Source organism: Quercus robur, chromosome 10 (genome assembly GCF_932294415.1).
Source record: "Quercus robur chromosome 10, dhQueRobu3.1, whole genome shotgun sequence".
Lineage (NCBI taxonomy): Eukaryota > Viridiplantae > Streptophyta > Magnoliopsida > Fagales > Fagaceae > Quercus > Quercus robur.
In genome coordinates this window covers 3,818,080-3,833,768 of record NC_065543.1, presented here as the reverse complement: position 1 = coordinate 3,833,768, position 15,689 = coordinate 3,818,080, and the positions used below count along the sequence as shown (strand labels likewise).

General features: G+C 34.4%; 2 long non-coding RNA genes and 1 pseudogene across 2 annotated transcripts; 1 reads left to right on the top strand and 2 right to left on the bottom strand.

The window, feature by feature from the left end:
- The first annotated feature begins 317 nt into the window (after nucleotides 1-317).
- Nucleotides 318-12,594, top strand: LOC126703734 (UDP-glycosyltransferase 74F2-like; annotated as a pseudogene).
- On the bottom strand, nucleotides 4,126-6,214 carry LOC126702387 (uncharacterized). The gene is made up of 2 exons (XR_007647742.1): nucleotides 4,344-6,214; nucleotides 4,126-4,220 (listed from the first exon to the last, which is right to left on the bottom strand). It is a non-coding gene; the product is annotated as an uncharacterized LOC126702387 (long non-coding RNA).
- A 1,319-nt stretch (nucleotides 12,595-13,913) lies between the features above and the next one.
- Nucleotides 13,914-14,595, bottom strand: LOC126702384 (uncharacterized). Its single transcript, XR_007647739.1, has 2 exons — nucleotides 14,335-14,595; nucleotides 13,914-14,158 (listed from the first exon to the last, which is right to left on the bottom strand). It is a non-coding gene; the product is annotated as an uncharacterized LOC126702384 (long non-coding RNA).
- Between the last annotated feature and the right edge of the window lie 1,094 nt (nucleotides 14,596-15,689).

Genomic DNA, 15,689 nt, shown 5'->3' with positions numbered 1-15,689 from the left:
TGAATATCACATTAATTTATAAGTGATAGAATTGTAACCCATCTAAAACATGTAACTTCAAACAAAAAAAAGGAATTTCTGATTGAAATTGGGAGCGGCCGGGGGGGGGGGGGGGGGGTGGTTATGCATGGCTCAACCTCTGGGTGGTGGTTGGGTGGTAGATAGGGGGTGGAAATTTGTTTGATAAGTTTTGGGTGAGGTGAAAAATGGTTTACAAGCATAAACTAATTTCCACCGTAAGTACTTTTATTTTATGATAAACAAGATAGCAATTTTTGATTGACCAACAATTTTCGTTGTCCCAAACACCGATAAATATGGAAAATATTTTTCGGCAATCAATTTTCATTGAACCAAACATAGCCTCAGATAAAAGAAATTATGATCAAGGGATCAACAACGGTGGCGACCACTGGCCAGCAATGATCGAGGATGTTAGTGGGGGGTGGAGGTTCAATTCATAAGTTTTAGATGAGGCCTAAAATGAATCTGTAAACTAATTTCCGTTATAATTGTCTTTATTTTATGGTTAACCGAAAAAAAAAATCTGTTTGACGAACATTTTCCGTCACCCCTAATACTTGTAAATATGAAAATTATTTTTTAAAAATCAATTTCTATTGAACCAACTACAGCCTTTAAGAAAAAGAATATAACTTGCCAATTTAAGCCCAAATAAAAATGCGGTCAACAAAATGCATTTTTTTGTTAACACAATAAGCATTTATTTTTGGAAAAAAGCCATTTATTTCGAAAATGTGTAACGTGTTCTTATCTCTTTGTACATGTCCCACTTGGCGTAAGGTTAAAAAAAAAAATTTTAAATTAAAAAAAAAAGGAAAAAAAAGAAAAATAAAAAAAACAAACAAACAAACAAAAAAACAAAGAATGGTGCAATAAAACAACAATGATAGTAACACAGAAATACACAATTTGTCGTAATTGTCTTACATGACAAATTAAGTAAGAAAAAAATACTAAGCCCATGTTATAGTGACAGACATGCAATTACAGTTTATCACACAAGATCATTGAGGCAAAATGTGTATTTTTATGTGTGCTACTAACATTATTATAGTAAAATATGCCATAACTTTTGAAATTTTAAAAGATGGCAGCACGTACAATCTACCAGTCTTTTTGTTCTTTATAACATTTAATTTAATATAACATTATTATTTTAATTTTTTGGAAATGTTGAGTCGCATACTTCCTCCTACAAATAGGTTTCACCGAGTAGCAAGACATGCAACTCTTCCCAAGATAGCTCTAAGTTGGAAACTACTAAACTCAATAGTTGTTGAGCTAACTCCCGAGTGAAAGAGAAATGGAAACAAAACATATAGAGGCCATGTCTTAGCTTTACCATATCCAAGCCAAGGCCACATAAATCCATTGCTCCAATTCTCTAAACGTTTGGTCTCCAAAGGGCTTAAAGCTACACTAGCCACAACCCTTTTCATCCATGCAACCCCAATCATCAAGCTCTCTCCAATTTGACACAATATCAGATGGCTATGATGAAGGTGGGTTCGCCCAAGCAGAGAGTATCCATGCATATCTCAATCGTATGGTATGCTCAAAAACACTGGCTGACCTTATTATAAAGAACAAAAACACTGCAAACCCAATTGATTGTATAATCTATGACCCTTTTTTGCCTTGGGCTTTGGAAGTAGCTAAAAAGTTTGGTATATTTGGAGCTGCTTTCTTCACTCAAACTTGTGCTGTGAATTTCATATACTATCATGTGCACCATGTACTATTGAAACTACCAATTACTTCCACACCCATCTCAATTCCTGGTCTACCTGTGCTTGAGCTTGAAGATATGCCATCTTTTATCAGTGTGCCTGGATCGTACCCAGCTTACTTTGAGATGGTGCTCAATCAATTTTCTAGCACCGATAAAGCCGATGCAGTTCTTGTCAACACTTTCTACGAGCTAGAGCCTGAGGTGGGTAATTATGATATACAATAATTTCATTTTTATAATTTTCATTTAAGAAATTGTTTTATGTGTGGGTCGGACTGCTTTTTTTTTTAATCATTCACTCTTTTTTTGAATAAACAATAGAAGAAAAGAAAGTGATTATAGAGGTAATGCAAATTTTAAAATATAATATTTACAAATTGAGGTATCTCCATTAAAAAAAAAGTAATTTAGATATTTACTTATATTAGTGTTAAAATCTGATAATGATTTGCACCAAAAAAAAAAAAGAAAAAAATCTGATAATGATTAAAATTTTTAGTTTGTCAATCGTCCAAATTCCAAATTCATAGTCGTTAGAAAAACCAAACCCACAGTCGTCAGAAATTTGATTCTCACTTAAGGAGGTCTTATACCACCTTACTTTGTTATAAATTTATTATCCAATTTGTTTTTTGCAGAGTCCATTAACATGGCATGTTGAGATATCTTTTATCTCAATAGCATAAACAATGAGTTTGAGCTTATAATGTCATACTTTATTTTTTATTTTTTTTATTTTTATTTAAATTATGGATGTCTCGGTTGAAAATATCAAGAGCTGTCAATTAAGCAATAAAGCTCTTAGCTATTAATGTTATACTAATCAATTGCTTTTTCTATAGTTATTCCATCTAATACTTGACCAATTTATTATGCATAACTGGATGCGAATGCTCATCCTAACATAATTAACCTGAAACTTCCATAAAGATCATGCTAGAATTAAGGTTGAATAATACTACTATCATACACTTTGCTAAAACCGTTCGACATCTTGTGAGTAATGAAGAAAAAATAGTTGACTTTTGTGATAGTAACAAACAATCAATCGTAATTTGCCACATAGAACAATTCTAACAAAGTTTGTGACAATGATACTAGCATTTATCGTTAAGGTTGTAACCATCAAGACGTTTTCAGTTATATAATTGTTGCTGTGCTTTTTCAACATTTTAGATGATGTGACTTTTCATTTTAAGATGTATATGTCCAAGCAGCAAAGGATAATCTATAACTGATAAGAAATGTACATGGAATGCTATTATAACCTTTCGTACCAATAGAAATTTGATTATTGTCCTTCCTCATATCAGTTGGTGGACTCAATGTCAAAAGTCTGTCGATTACTGCCAATTGGACCAACAATTCCATCTTTCTATTTAGACAAACATCTAGAAAATGACAATGATTATGGGCTAATCTTTTCATATTAGACTCATCTATTTGCAATAATTGGCTCAACACTAAGCCAACAGGGTCTGTTATTTATGCGTCCTTTGGTAGCATGGCTAGTTTAAGCAACAAGCAAATGGAGGAATTGGCATTTGCTTTAATAGGAAGTAAATTCCATTTCTTGTGGGTTGTTAAGGCTTCTGAGGAAGCAAAGCTCCTTGCAAAGTTTGTGGAAGAGATAGGAAATAAAGGGTTGGTAGTGCAATGGTGCTCCCAACTGGAATTGCTATCAAATAAGGAAATTGGTTGCTTTTTAACACATTGTGGTTGAAATTCAACTTTGGAGGCATTGAGCTTGGGAGTGCCACAATGGACTGATCAAACTACGAATGCCAAGTATGATTAGGATGTGTGGAAGGTGGGAGTGAGGGCTAAGGTTTGCAAGATGGTATTGTTGAAAGAGAAGAGATTGAGTTTTGCATCAAGGAAGTAATGGAAGGTGAGAGCGGGAAAGATTAACTAGAGAATGCTAAGAAGTGGAGGGATTTGGCAATAAAGGCTGGCAGAGAGGGGGGCAGTTCAGACAAGAACATTGATGAATTTGTATCCAAATTCATAAACTCCTAATTTATTAGACTGCATATTGTTTTCCAGATGTAATAATCTCAACTTAGGATGCAGTTTGAGAATGTAATCACTTTTTTTTTCTCTAATTGTCTTGCCTCAGGATAGTGATGCCATTGTATTTAAATATTTATTGTGTTTTTAAATATTCATTGTGGTCAATGAAAAAAATTCTATGTTTGTGATTGGTTGTGAAACATTATCTAAATACTAATCTCACCTCAAGCCAAGAATCTTGTAGCTCAATAGATTGATACTTCTTGATCATTAATTCTACTTTCTCATTGTAACTATCGAATTATTAAAAAAAATCGCATCTCAAACGGAATTATATGAGCTAGATATGAGGAGCCTGGGAATTCCTCGTGTAACTCAGTTATGATTTCATGCAAGTATATTTGGTACATTCCATCAGGCAAGACTTCAGTGGAAAAACACGAATCAAAAACTGCAGATATTCATGAAACCAAACAGTGGGTATGCAATTATAACACATGTATGGATTCATAATTCACAAAAATACAAAGCTATAATAGCAATTTATTCAAGATTAAGGAATGAAGGCCATTACCATATACTCTGTCAACAAATTCAAGCAAGCCATCTGGGGGTCTTCTGTAAAAGAACCTACTTAGAAGGGACATTTTTGCTGACCAAATCACATGTGCTTTGTACTAAGCCAATAAACTCAATACCAGAAGAAAATGGAGTAAAAGAACTAAGTTCTATTTTTCAATTTTCTCATCTTCATTACTTAATACTTGACATCTAAAATAACAAAAATGATAACATAAGATAATAAAGTTCAAGGCCCAACAGGCACCAGTTGCATGTGTAACTTCTTTTTTATATATAAGTAAAATATAGGTAACAGTAACCAGATTCATACTTGCATGTGTAACTTACTAATCAAAAAAAGGACATAAGATTGTTAAAAAGAGAAAGTCATATATATCCTCCCAGAATTTTAGCCTAACAGAGAGTACTTGAACTGCACATGAGACTCCTCTGGCCCTTTAAGGTCGCCTACCAACGCCCCTTACACAAGATCAATTTTAGTATCTATGATTTCTTCAACTCAGCCACAGAAATCTACTGGGCATAGAATTCACACCAATAAGGTCTTTCATTCATTTCCCCCCTTCCCAATTCTTGATTTAGCCACAAAATAAATAAATACATAAATAATACATTGCTACAAGAATTTAGGGTGTGCACGTATGCGTGTGACCATAGTCCGACCTTCATGATCAAGTATAGAGATTCAACCACCCTTAGTTCCTCAACCCATATGAAAAACTCCCAACTCAATTCATGCCACACCAAATCACAACAACCAAGTTTAAACAATTCAAATCCAAAATCCTCAAAAGTGAATCCCAAATACATCTCCAACATAAAATAAATCAACAAAACCCTCAAACTTTATTTTCTATTGGTAAGTTCCACACTCACGAAATGAGTCCTGAACCCACAACAATACCCTCCAACTTACTCTCACAGCGGACTGAAGTGCCCTAAATCCAGCACTTTCCCGCCATTCAAATTCACATTAAGAACTGACATTCTATCAATTATTCCTTACTCATGGAAACAATAGGAATTCAAAACCCCCACGCAAATCATACCACGCGAACTCACAACAAAAAAGTTTCCACCCAAGAATTCAACTTCGAAATTCTCAAAACAGAATCCCAAATACATCTCCAACATAAACCTCAACAAAATCCTCAAACTTTTTTGCTTACTTGTAACTTCAAAACTTACCTAACAAGTCCTGAACCTACAACCTCACCCTCCACATTACTCTGAAAAGCGAACGAAGTGCCATTTGAGCTATACCTAATAAACTTCAACAAAATCCCACAATCCCATGGGCAACATTGAAAACCCCCACTTCCCATTTTCCCAATAATTAAGCACATGAAAGACGAAACCCTAAAAACGAAACCTTGAGAACCAAAAACCTCCATAATTATCCAAAATTGAGGGTTTCTTCAAAATTCACATTATCAACTTACATTCTATCAGATTATTCTTTACTCTCTCTCTCTCTCTCTCTCTCTCTCTCACAAACACACAGGCACACCAAGTAATGTATAAACAAAAAAACACGAATCGAACAAAAGCATTGAGAATTACGAAATTTGAAGAAATCACCTTCATTTTCAGTGATGTTGATATTGGGCTAAGCCCGTAGCTCTGGAGAGCTCGCCGGAAGTTCGTCGCCGGAGGAGGAACGGTGGCGGAGCGGTATGGTGTGGATGTGTGAGCGTGAGGAAGAAGAAGAAGGAGAAGAAGAGATATCAGAAATGAGAAGAAGAGAGAAAGAAACGATGTTACTGTGCTGTGCCTCGGTGGGATTTTTTTTTTTTTTTGTTGGATTGAGACAAAAACGATGTCGTTTTTCTTTGTTTTGGGGATTTTGAATCGTGTGGAAAGAATTTTTTTTCTTTTTTTGGATTAACTTTGTCATGCTAGATAAGCTAAATAGAAGACACAACACAAGGCAGAAGAAAATCTAATAAACTTGGACCAATCAAACTATCTTACATCTTTCTTTCTTTTTTTTGGGTCAAAAAATAGAAATTTTATTGGTAATTCAAATCAACCACCCCCCAATCAGAATTGTCTTCAATTCACGTAGCAAATTTCTCACACCTCACCTCACCTATTACCAAACTCAGATTTCATTACTCAAAACTCAAAATTAGGGGCCTCATTTCTCAAATCACCCATTTTCTTTGTACATAGAAGTGATATTATTAACTAAGTTTCAAATATCTATTTGCTTGAAAATAAAAGTATTCATAACTCTTCGAGTATCTAGTTATTATTGTATATATGTGTAGTCCCACATGTTAGGTATAGACTGTAGACATGTGAATAAGTTTTACATTGAATAACAATTATAATAATTAGTAGTTAATACAACATAAATGGACTCAAACTTATAAACATAAGTTTTTTGGTTAAGTCGTGTGGGAGGCAGGGATAGAGCCAAGACTTAGAGTCTTTACTACTAGTTGTGTGTGACAACTCTGACCTCCGGCGCTACTACTACTTAGCCGCTAAAGGGGTTTTTTTTTTTTTTTTTTTTTTTAATTTTGTCTTTGATGTGTGCATCTACTGCTAGAAAAATGACAAAATTATTTTTGTTTAAATCTTTTTTAAAGGGCTAAGTTGTTTGTTTTGGATGAAATTGATTTATGGATAAGGATTTGCTGCAAACTAAGTTGCAGCAATTCTTGCAAAAATGCATACATGTCAATACCTCAAATAGACACCGGTCCAGGCTTATATTTTTCCGTATCAAGATTGAATTTTTTACCTAATGGGGTCTATTTCAGGAGGACGTATTTGGTATCAAATAATACTATGTTAGCGATATCAAAATCCAATAAGTATGTGACATGTTAACAAAAAATAACTTACCCACTAACAATTGAAAGACATGTGTTAGTGGGCAGTTATTTTTGCACACATGTCTCTCATTTATCGGATTTTGATTGATACAGCAACTTTCAACTTGTCAAAAGCTTCTTGACATGCATCTATCCACACCCATTTCTTGTCCTTTTTCAGCAAATCTGTGAGAGGAGCAACCTTCTTAGAATATCCTTGAATAAATTTCTTGTAATAGCTAGCCAACCCAAGGAAAGACCGCAACTCAGCAACTTTACTTGGTGGAGGCCAATCAGGGATAGCCTGCACCTTCCTCTCATCCATCATTACCCTACATTTGTTGACCTTATGCCCTAGAAACAAAATCTCTTGCTGAGCAAACTCACACTTCTCTTTCTTAACAAACAATTGATGTTCCTTCAATTTGGATAGAACCTTCATAAGGTGTTCAAAGTGATCCTCCAAGGATTCACTATATATTACTATGTCATCCAAGTAAACCACAACAAAGCAATCCACATACTCATAGAAGACATCATTCATCAAATTACAGAATGTAGCAGGGGCATTTGTTAAACCAAAAGGCATAACTAAAAATTCATAAGAACCATACCGAGTCACACAAGTAGTCTTAGGCTCATCCCCTTCAGCAATCCTTACTTGCCAATAACCTAATCTCAAATCCAACTTTGTGAAGTAGACGGCTTTGCTCAATCTGTCAAAAAGGTCTTGAATCAAAGGGACTGGATACTTGTTTTTCACAGTCACTTTGTTCAAGGCTCTATAGTCCACACACATCCACAATGAGTCGTCCTGCTTCTTTTGGAACAAAACAGGAGCACCATAAGGAGTCTTGGAAGGCTGAATGTAGCCTGCATCTAGCAATTCTGTCAATTGCTTTCTCATCTCAACCAACTCCATTAGGGACATTTTATATGGGGCCTTCAAAGGAGGCTTTAATCTAGGAACCAACTCAATCCTATAATCAACAGCACACCTTGGTGGAAGGGTCATAGGAAATTCTGGAGGCATCACATAAGCAAACTCCCCCAACAATCCAGCCACAGCATCTAGAACTTCGACATACTTATCCTGCTTCATCTCAATCAATGCAGCCAAATAAGTCATCTCACCCTTCTTCAGCCCATGCTCAACCTGCATGGCTGAAACCATTGGTTCTTTCCCTTTACTAGTCTTGTTATTCCCTGCCCCACGCCTAACAGGAACATAGCATGGCTGCTTCTCATCAAGGATTAACAATACTCCAATAAATGGCAGTAAGGGTTGAATCCATCTATAGCCAATCCCAACCTTACATTGTAAGGTTCGAGGGCGAAATCAGGATGTTGTAGATCAAACTCCTTCCACTCCTCACTATTAGTTAGATGTCTCATTATCCCATCGTCCACACGTATGTTTATATACCATCTCATGTCATTAGCTCTTTGTCTTGACATTTACAATCTCCTCAGTCTCAGTGTCAACGAGAAGTAACGTAATACCTTATGAGGAATCTTCTTACCACAAGTATGTGTATCCTTGTACCTAGGCTGCTCACACACTGGACATTTATCAAGGTTTTCATTTTCCTTCTAGAATAGTGCACAATCATTTTTGCATGCATCTATATGCTTGTATGACATGCCCAAGTCACATAATATCTTCTTTGGAACCAAGTTACCTTTCGGTAAAAGCTTTATTAACAATTCTAGCATAATATCAAGTCCCTTATTACTCAAGTTGGTCATTACCTTTACATTCAACATTTCAATAACAAACTTCAATATAGTATAATCAATGCAACCCAGATACAACTCATGCTTTGCACCTTCCTTAAATTTATCAAAATTATGCACTTACTCATCTTGATTTGTATTTCTTGGTTCCCTTATAATTTGGACACCCACCAAGGCATCAATACCATCCATATGATCACCATCTAACATTTCATTATTATGAATGTTCTCGTTCAATACACGAGGTTCTCCATGATCATACCATATAGGGTAAGATTGCATAATCCTATGATGAAGCAAATGGACATGCAAAACATAAAGAGATTGTTGATAGCAATTCACACATTGAATACACAAGCACAAAATATTACCACTCAAGTCCACAACCGCCATTGCAAAATTAATAAATGAATTGACCCCAGTAATATATGGTTTATTTAATTTGTCGTTAGGTGTCTTACCCAGTGTCATCCAACTTTTATCCATGTTGGACTACAAGTGCAAGGTAAATGTTACTTCAGCAAAATAATGACAACTCATGTATAATGTATTCTAACATTTAAGTCTATAATCTACTTAGATAAAGTCATATCCCATTCAAGAATGCACAAGTCTATATAGACCTTAATACTTAAACAAATATACATAAAACAATCAAACACTCCCAATATGAATTTATACCACATTATAATATCATGCAAGTCACCCGCTCAACATTACAATATAAAACGCTTACAAGTATTAAAAAAAGGTTAGTATAATCAATTAAAATTACTCAACAATATCCATCTACAATTCAAAAAAATAAGAAACACTTCCAATATAAAATTTAAACTACCTTATAACATCATGCAAGCCACCAGTTTACTCCAACTCAACAACTCACCACAATACCAATCATCAACATCACAATATAAAACGCTTACAAGTATTTTTAAATAAAAAAAAAACGTTAATATAATAAAAAAAAAGTAACTCAACGATGTCCATCCATAATTCAAAAATAAAGAAACATTTTCAATATGAATTTCAACCACCTTATAACAATATGCAAGCCACCTACTTACTCCAACTCAGCAACTCACCACAATACCAATTATCAACATTAAAATATAGAAATTTACAAGAATTTAATAACAAATTACTTACTATGCTCAAGCTAGCACACGCCTCTACCAAAGAAATTTGAAGTGAAAACAAAAAAAAAAATGTTTAACCTGCCAATACTAGAAAAATAAAAAATTATAATAACCCAAAACATAAATCTTAAACAAACCGATCAAAAACAAAAAACTCAAACAATTAAAAAATGCCATATGTCATCAATCATTTATAGTGTGCTTATATTCTAGAGATACATTACTCACAACTAGTGGAATTTCTTAAAACTGCCTCTGGAAAGCAATGGGGATAAAATCCTCAAGTCCTCTGTAAGTGCACGATTGTTGAAAGAATGATCACAAACAAAGAAGTCATAATAAATACCACAGTGATAGTTTAAGAATTGGGAGAAAGAAACCTGCACTGATAACTCCCACTAAAAACCTCAATTCATAAATTATAGACTCTCATAACCAAATTTGAAATATAGGGCCTCTAAACAATTGTAAGAGCACAAACTAGAGTATGTTACTTGTAAAGAATTGATCAAAGGTTAACCAATAGATAAGAGTGATACATTAGCTATAAGATTCATAAAAGCTATAAAAACTAAGGTTATGTAGCAAACAACTTGTAATCCCATCTTAGTTCGATAACGACTCAGATAAATCTCTACTGCCACCAGGTTCCCATCTTAGTTGAACAACAATTTCGAATAGACTTTATCGCAACCATAGTCCATGATAACGCATCTTAGAATGGGAAAGAACAAAATCATTTTTCCATATCACAAAATGCATTGACATGTAAGTGATGGTCTGTAATTTTTCTTGTTTCTATGGCGGGGCTACCATTATCAAAATATGACATTCAAACTGCCCTCCTTTTTTATGATTTATGGAGATTTTATTATTAAACTAAGTAGCAGCTTATGCAAGTTTGCCACTTCCATCTTGAAAATAAATCCAAGCAGCATATATTGCACTCAACCACCATTATTTAAGAAGCAATAGGAACAAGACAAAGGAATGTTATGGAAGAAGCATACACTCTGGACCCTGATTTGGCATTGTGCAGCTTCCCCAAACAGACTCACTCAATTGAACAACCAAAGTGAGCAAATTTCTCAATAGCAAAAAAGTTCAAGCAAGCACACAGAGCATATAACTTAACATCCCAAACCATAAAATCTCTATTGTTTATTTCCCTACATTTTCTGAACCTATATACAAATAAGCACTTCTATAAATAAAGAAATCCAGAGCAACCAAACAGAGCACAACACTACAAAAATCATAAATTTCCCTCCTTATTGCTTCTTTTCCCTACATTCTTCTTCACAAACTTACTAAATTGAACCCCTAAAAAATAAACAAATGAATTTTGAACAACCAAACAGAGCACAACTTAAAGCTTAGAAAGAAAATTCTAATTTATATTTTTTTAAAAAGGAAAAATAAAATGTGAGGAATGTTAGAGTGAATACGGGTTAGCGATGATGGAGTGCTTGGAAGAGTCCCATTGAAAGGGACAGACACCGAATTGAGAGGAAGAGGGAGGTGGCGAGGCAAGGGTGAGGATGATGATCGGTGGCAAAGGAGTGAGAAGCTCGGTGGTGAGGCAAGGGTGAGGTTGATGATCAATGGCAAAGGAGTAAAAGGCTCGTCAGCGGTGTGGATCGGAGGAAGGCGATGATGAAAAAACAAGAGTTGTAGCTCAACAACGGTGTTGATCGGCAAAGATGGGGAGGTTAACAGCACGACAGTGGCAAGGTGGAGGGGAGAATGACATAGTGTGGGTCGGCAAGGTGTGGATTGGTAGTAGCAAGGTGAAGAGACTGAATGGCACAAAAAGGAGAGAGAGATGTAAGGGCGTGGGTTTCTGAAAAATGACAAAGATTATGGACTTAACCTTTTTGTATTAGACTCATATTGCACTAATTGGCTCAACACTAAGCCAAAGGATCTGCTATTTATGTGTCATTTGGTAGCATGGCCAATTTAAGCAACAAGCAAATGGAGGAATTGGCATTTGCTTTAAAAGGAAGCAATTTTTTTTTTCTTGTGGGTGGTTAAGGCTTCAGAGGAGGCAAAGCTCCCTGAAAAGTTTGTGGAAGATAAGGAAATAAAGGTTGGTAGTGCAATGGAGCCCCCAATTGGAAGTGCTAGCAAATAAGGCTATTGGGTGCTTTTTAACACATTGTGGTTGGAATTCAACCTTAGAGGCATTGAGCTTGGGAGTGCCTTTGGTGGGGATGCCACAATGGACAGATCAAATTCCAAATTCCAAGTTTGTTCAGGATGTGTGGAAGATGGGAGTGAGGTATAAGGTTGGTGAGAATGGTATTGTGGGAAGAGAAGAGATTGAGTTTTGCATTAGAGAAGTAATGGAGGGAGAGACATGAAAGAGAATGCTAAGAAATGGAGGGGTTTAGCTATAGAGGCTATTAGTGAGGGTGGCAGTTCGGACAAGAACATTGATGAATTTGTGTCCAAATTCATAAACTCCTAGTTTCTTCCTTAGCTAAGTTCAATATTTTCTCAGCTCAAGATGCAGGTTGAGAATGTAGCCATTTTGTTCTTTCTCTTTGCCTCGCCTTGGACAATGATGTTTATTTAAATATTGACATTTTTATGGTCAAGAAAAATTTCGGGTTGGTTATGGGTTACGAAACATTATCTTAATACTAATCACACCTCAAACTCAATTATATGAGCTAGATATATGACATAGACAACACGTCTAAGAATCTCACAAGTCACAAGTGTGCAAGGCATTGATAGAAATGAGCCTTTAAATAGCCAAAAATGGCAAATACACTAAAAATACTTATTAAATAATTTAAATTACCCTCAAACCTACAAATGAACAAAATAACCTTAAAACCTCTTAAATAATCAAAATAGTCTTAGTACCTAGCTCCTTTACGAATGTATTGTTCGTTGGAGTAGTTATGTTGATGACTAAATATTGATTGTTTTTTAAATATTTCTAATTGATACAGTGTTTAAAGAAAATAAACTAATGTTTATATTTACATTATATTCTGTGTGAAAATAAAAATTTTTGTTTAATTTTTAACACTCCATCTGTTTTGATAAAAAAAAAAAAAAATTTAATTTCTGGAAGATGACTTGTCTTCTAAAAAAAATATTTTGCAGAAAATTGACTCATTTTTGTGTTTGGACATTCCGACCCTGAAGAATGAGCTATAAGAAACTCTTTTTTTTTTTTTTTTTTTTTTGGTAGTTTGACTTGCGTACAAAAAAAAAAAAAAATCAGTAACATTTCTCATAATTCCAAGTAATTATTTAAATAAAACCTTGCATTCACAAAATTGACCGCCCATATGGGATTTTTATTTTTGTTTTTTGTGTATTGGTTTGTTGAATAATGATATGTGACATTCCAAAAACAACCTCCTACTCTATTGGACTCGTTTTTTCATTAACTCCATACATTTTCTATTGATTTGTATTTACTATCATACCAAACGCCAAAACATACCAAAAAATAAAATAAAATATGATCTCAGCAAAACTAGATATTTTATAGGCAAAAATGTAAAATTGATCCTCTAACTTTCAGCTTTTATCATTTCAGTCCTCTAACTTTCAGTTTTATTATTTCAATCTTTTAAGTTTCAATTTTTGTCAATTCAGTATCCCGTTAAACATCAGTTAGTTGTCTCCGTTAAGAGTGGTTTTTTTTTTTTTTTTTTTTTTTTTTTTTTTTTTTTTCTTTTAATTATTATTTATAAAATTAGTAATTAAAGGAAAAAAATGTTATTAAAAAAAAAAAAAAAAAATGTAAGGGGAACAACGTCGTTCCTCTTCCCCTGAAATCAAAGACTCCAACAGATAAGCAGATCAAAGACTCCAACATATAAACAGTCCTCCTTGACAAGAAACTCGACAATTGGATTACTTCCTCAATTGGAGGGCTTCTTTCTGTAATTCCAAAATTTCACCAATATACATATATTATCATTCACATTCATTATTTTACATAAAACATCATCAATGAGAATACATAAGTTAAAAATACCAATAGAAAGCAGCTTTCGAAATTGAGTAGTGGCCTCCAATTACAAGTTGCTATCAGTAGACCAAACCCCAGAAACCATCAAAGGAAGACTCTCCAACTGTACCACAACAATCAAAACCAAAAACGCAGCATTTTTAATCAAAACCCAGAAACCCAAAATCCCTAAAAAAGCTTAAAAGATCAAACAGTGAAACCCTAGAAAAGCACAGATCGTCATCAACAACATTGAATTGGATGAGAGTAGCAGTAGAACTCAGAAGTAGAAGAAGTTACCTTCTTTTTTACGGTGGTGGCGGCGGAGGCATGGAGAGAGGAAGAGAAGGATTGCTGGTGAGTGGCTTGAAGGCCTTCGCGGTGCTTCTTCTACAAGCTCTCCTCGCGTCGCCGGCGACCCTCATCGGCTTCCACCGCCACCTTGTATCAGTTACGGCGGACCTTGGTTCTCTCGTTTGGCCTCAGTGACATGGCTACTAAGCTTCCCTTACATGTTTTCAGGGGATCGTTCCCCTTCCGTGTTTTTTTTTTAATAAATTTTTTTTTTATTCATTTAATTATAAATATAAATATTTATATATATATATAAAAGCCAAAACGACGTAGTTTTGGCTGACTTAACAGAGATACCTACCTGATATCTAACGGAATACTGAATTGACAAAAATTAAAACTTAGAAGATTGAAATGACAAAACTGAAAATTAGAAGACTGAAATAACAAAAGTTAAAAGATAGAGAGTCAGTTTTGTATTTTTACCTATTTTATATTTGGCACGAGTACTGCATTTCTTCATCTGAATTGTTCTACGGTCACATGTCACAATATTTTATATTTGCACAAAAGTTAAGGTGTCAGCTCATCATATATTAAAATAAAAATAATAACTATACCAAGACCCATTGTAATTAAAAACAAGAATATTTAAAATCTGTTGTGATATTTTATTGTGTTCATAAACTCTCTTCTACATTTCATCTAAATAAACCTTGGCATGGGGTGTAGTTATCCAGCCCGCAAAGAAAGCCACACACAAAAAGATAAATAAAATAAAAAACATAAATTTTAGGTCTGAATCCGAACACCTAGTGATGAAAAAACAGAAATTGTTCACTTTCTTGCCTAAGATCTTTGAGGATAAGATTTTAGGACAAGTGTGAAATTTAAATAGCAAAAGAAATATAGGAGTCGTGTCCATTTTGTGTGCTATGAAAAGAAAACAGCATTTATCTACTCTTTTATCCTAACATTATGCTTTGACAAGCACTTTTTTTTCAGAGGCACCAATCAAATAATGTAAGTGACAAAGCACGTAATACATAGTGTGAGGTGACTATCTTTTTTTTTTTTTTTTTAATGGAAAGCAGGGTACCATTATTACAAGTGTAGTACCCTAGGGGTCCCAACTTTCATATCCCAAACAAATAAGTTGTACGAAAAAGATGGACAACAGTAAAATTCTTTTACTATATTTGTCTTCTCACAACCCTTTTACGCTAGTTTACTTGCACATCCGTAAAATCTGTTGATTTTACGGATGACTTAAAGTTTAAGTAAGTTAAAAATAAATGATATTTAAAGAAACACTTTAATTTTAATGCAATAACGGATTTTACGGATGACTTAGAGTTTAA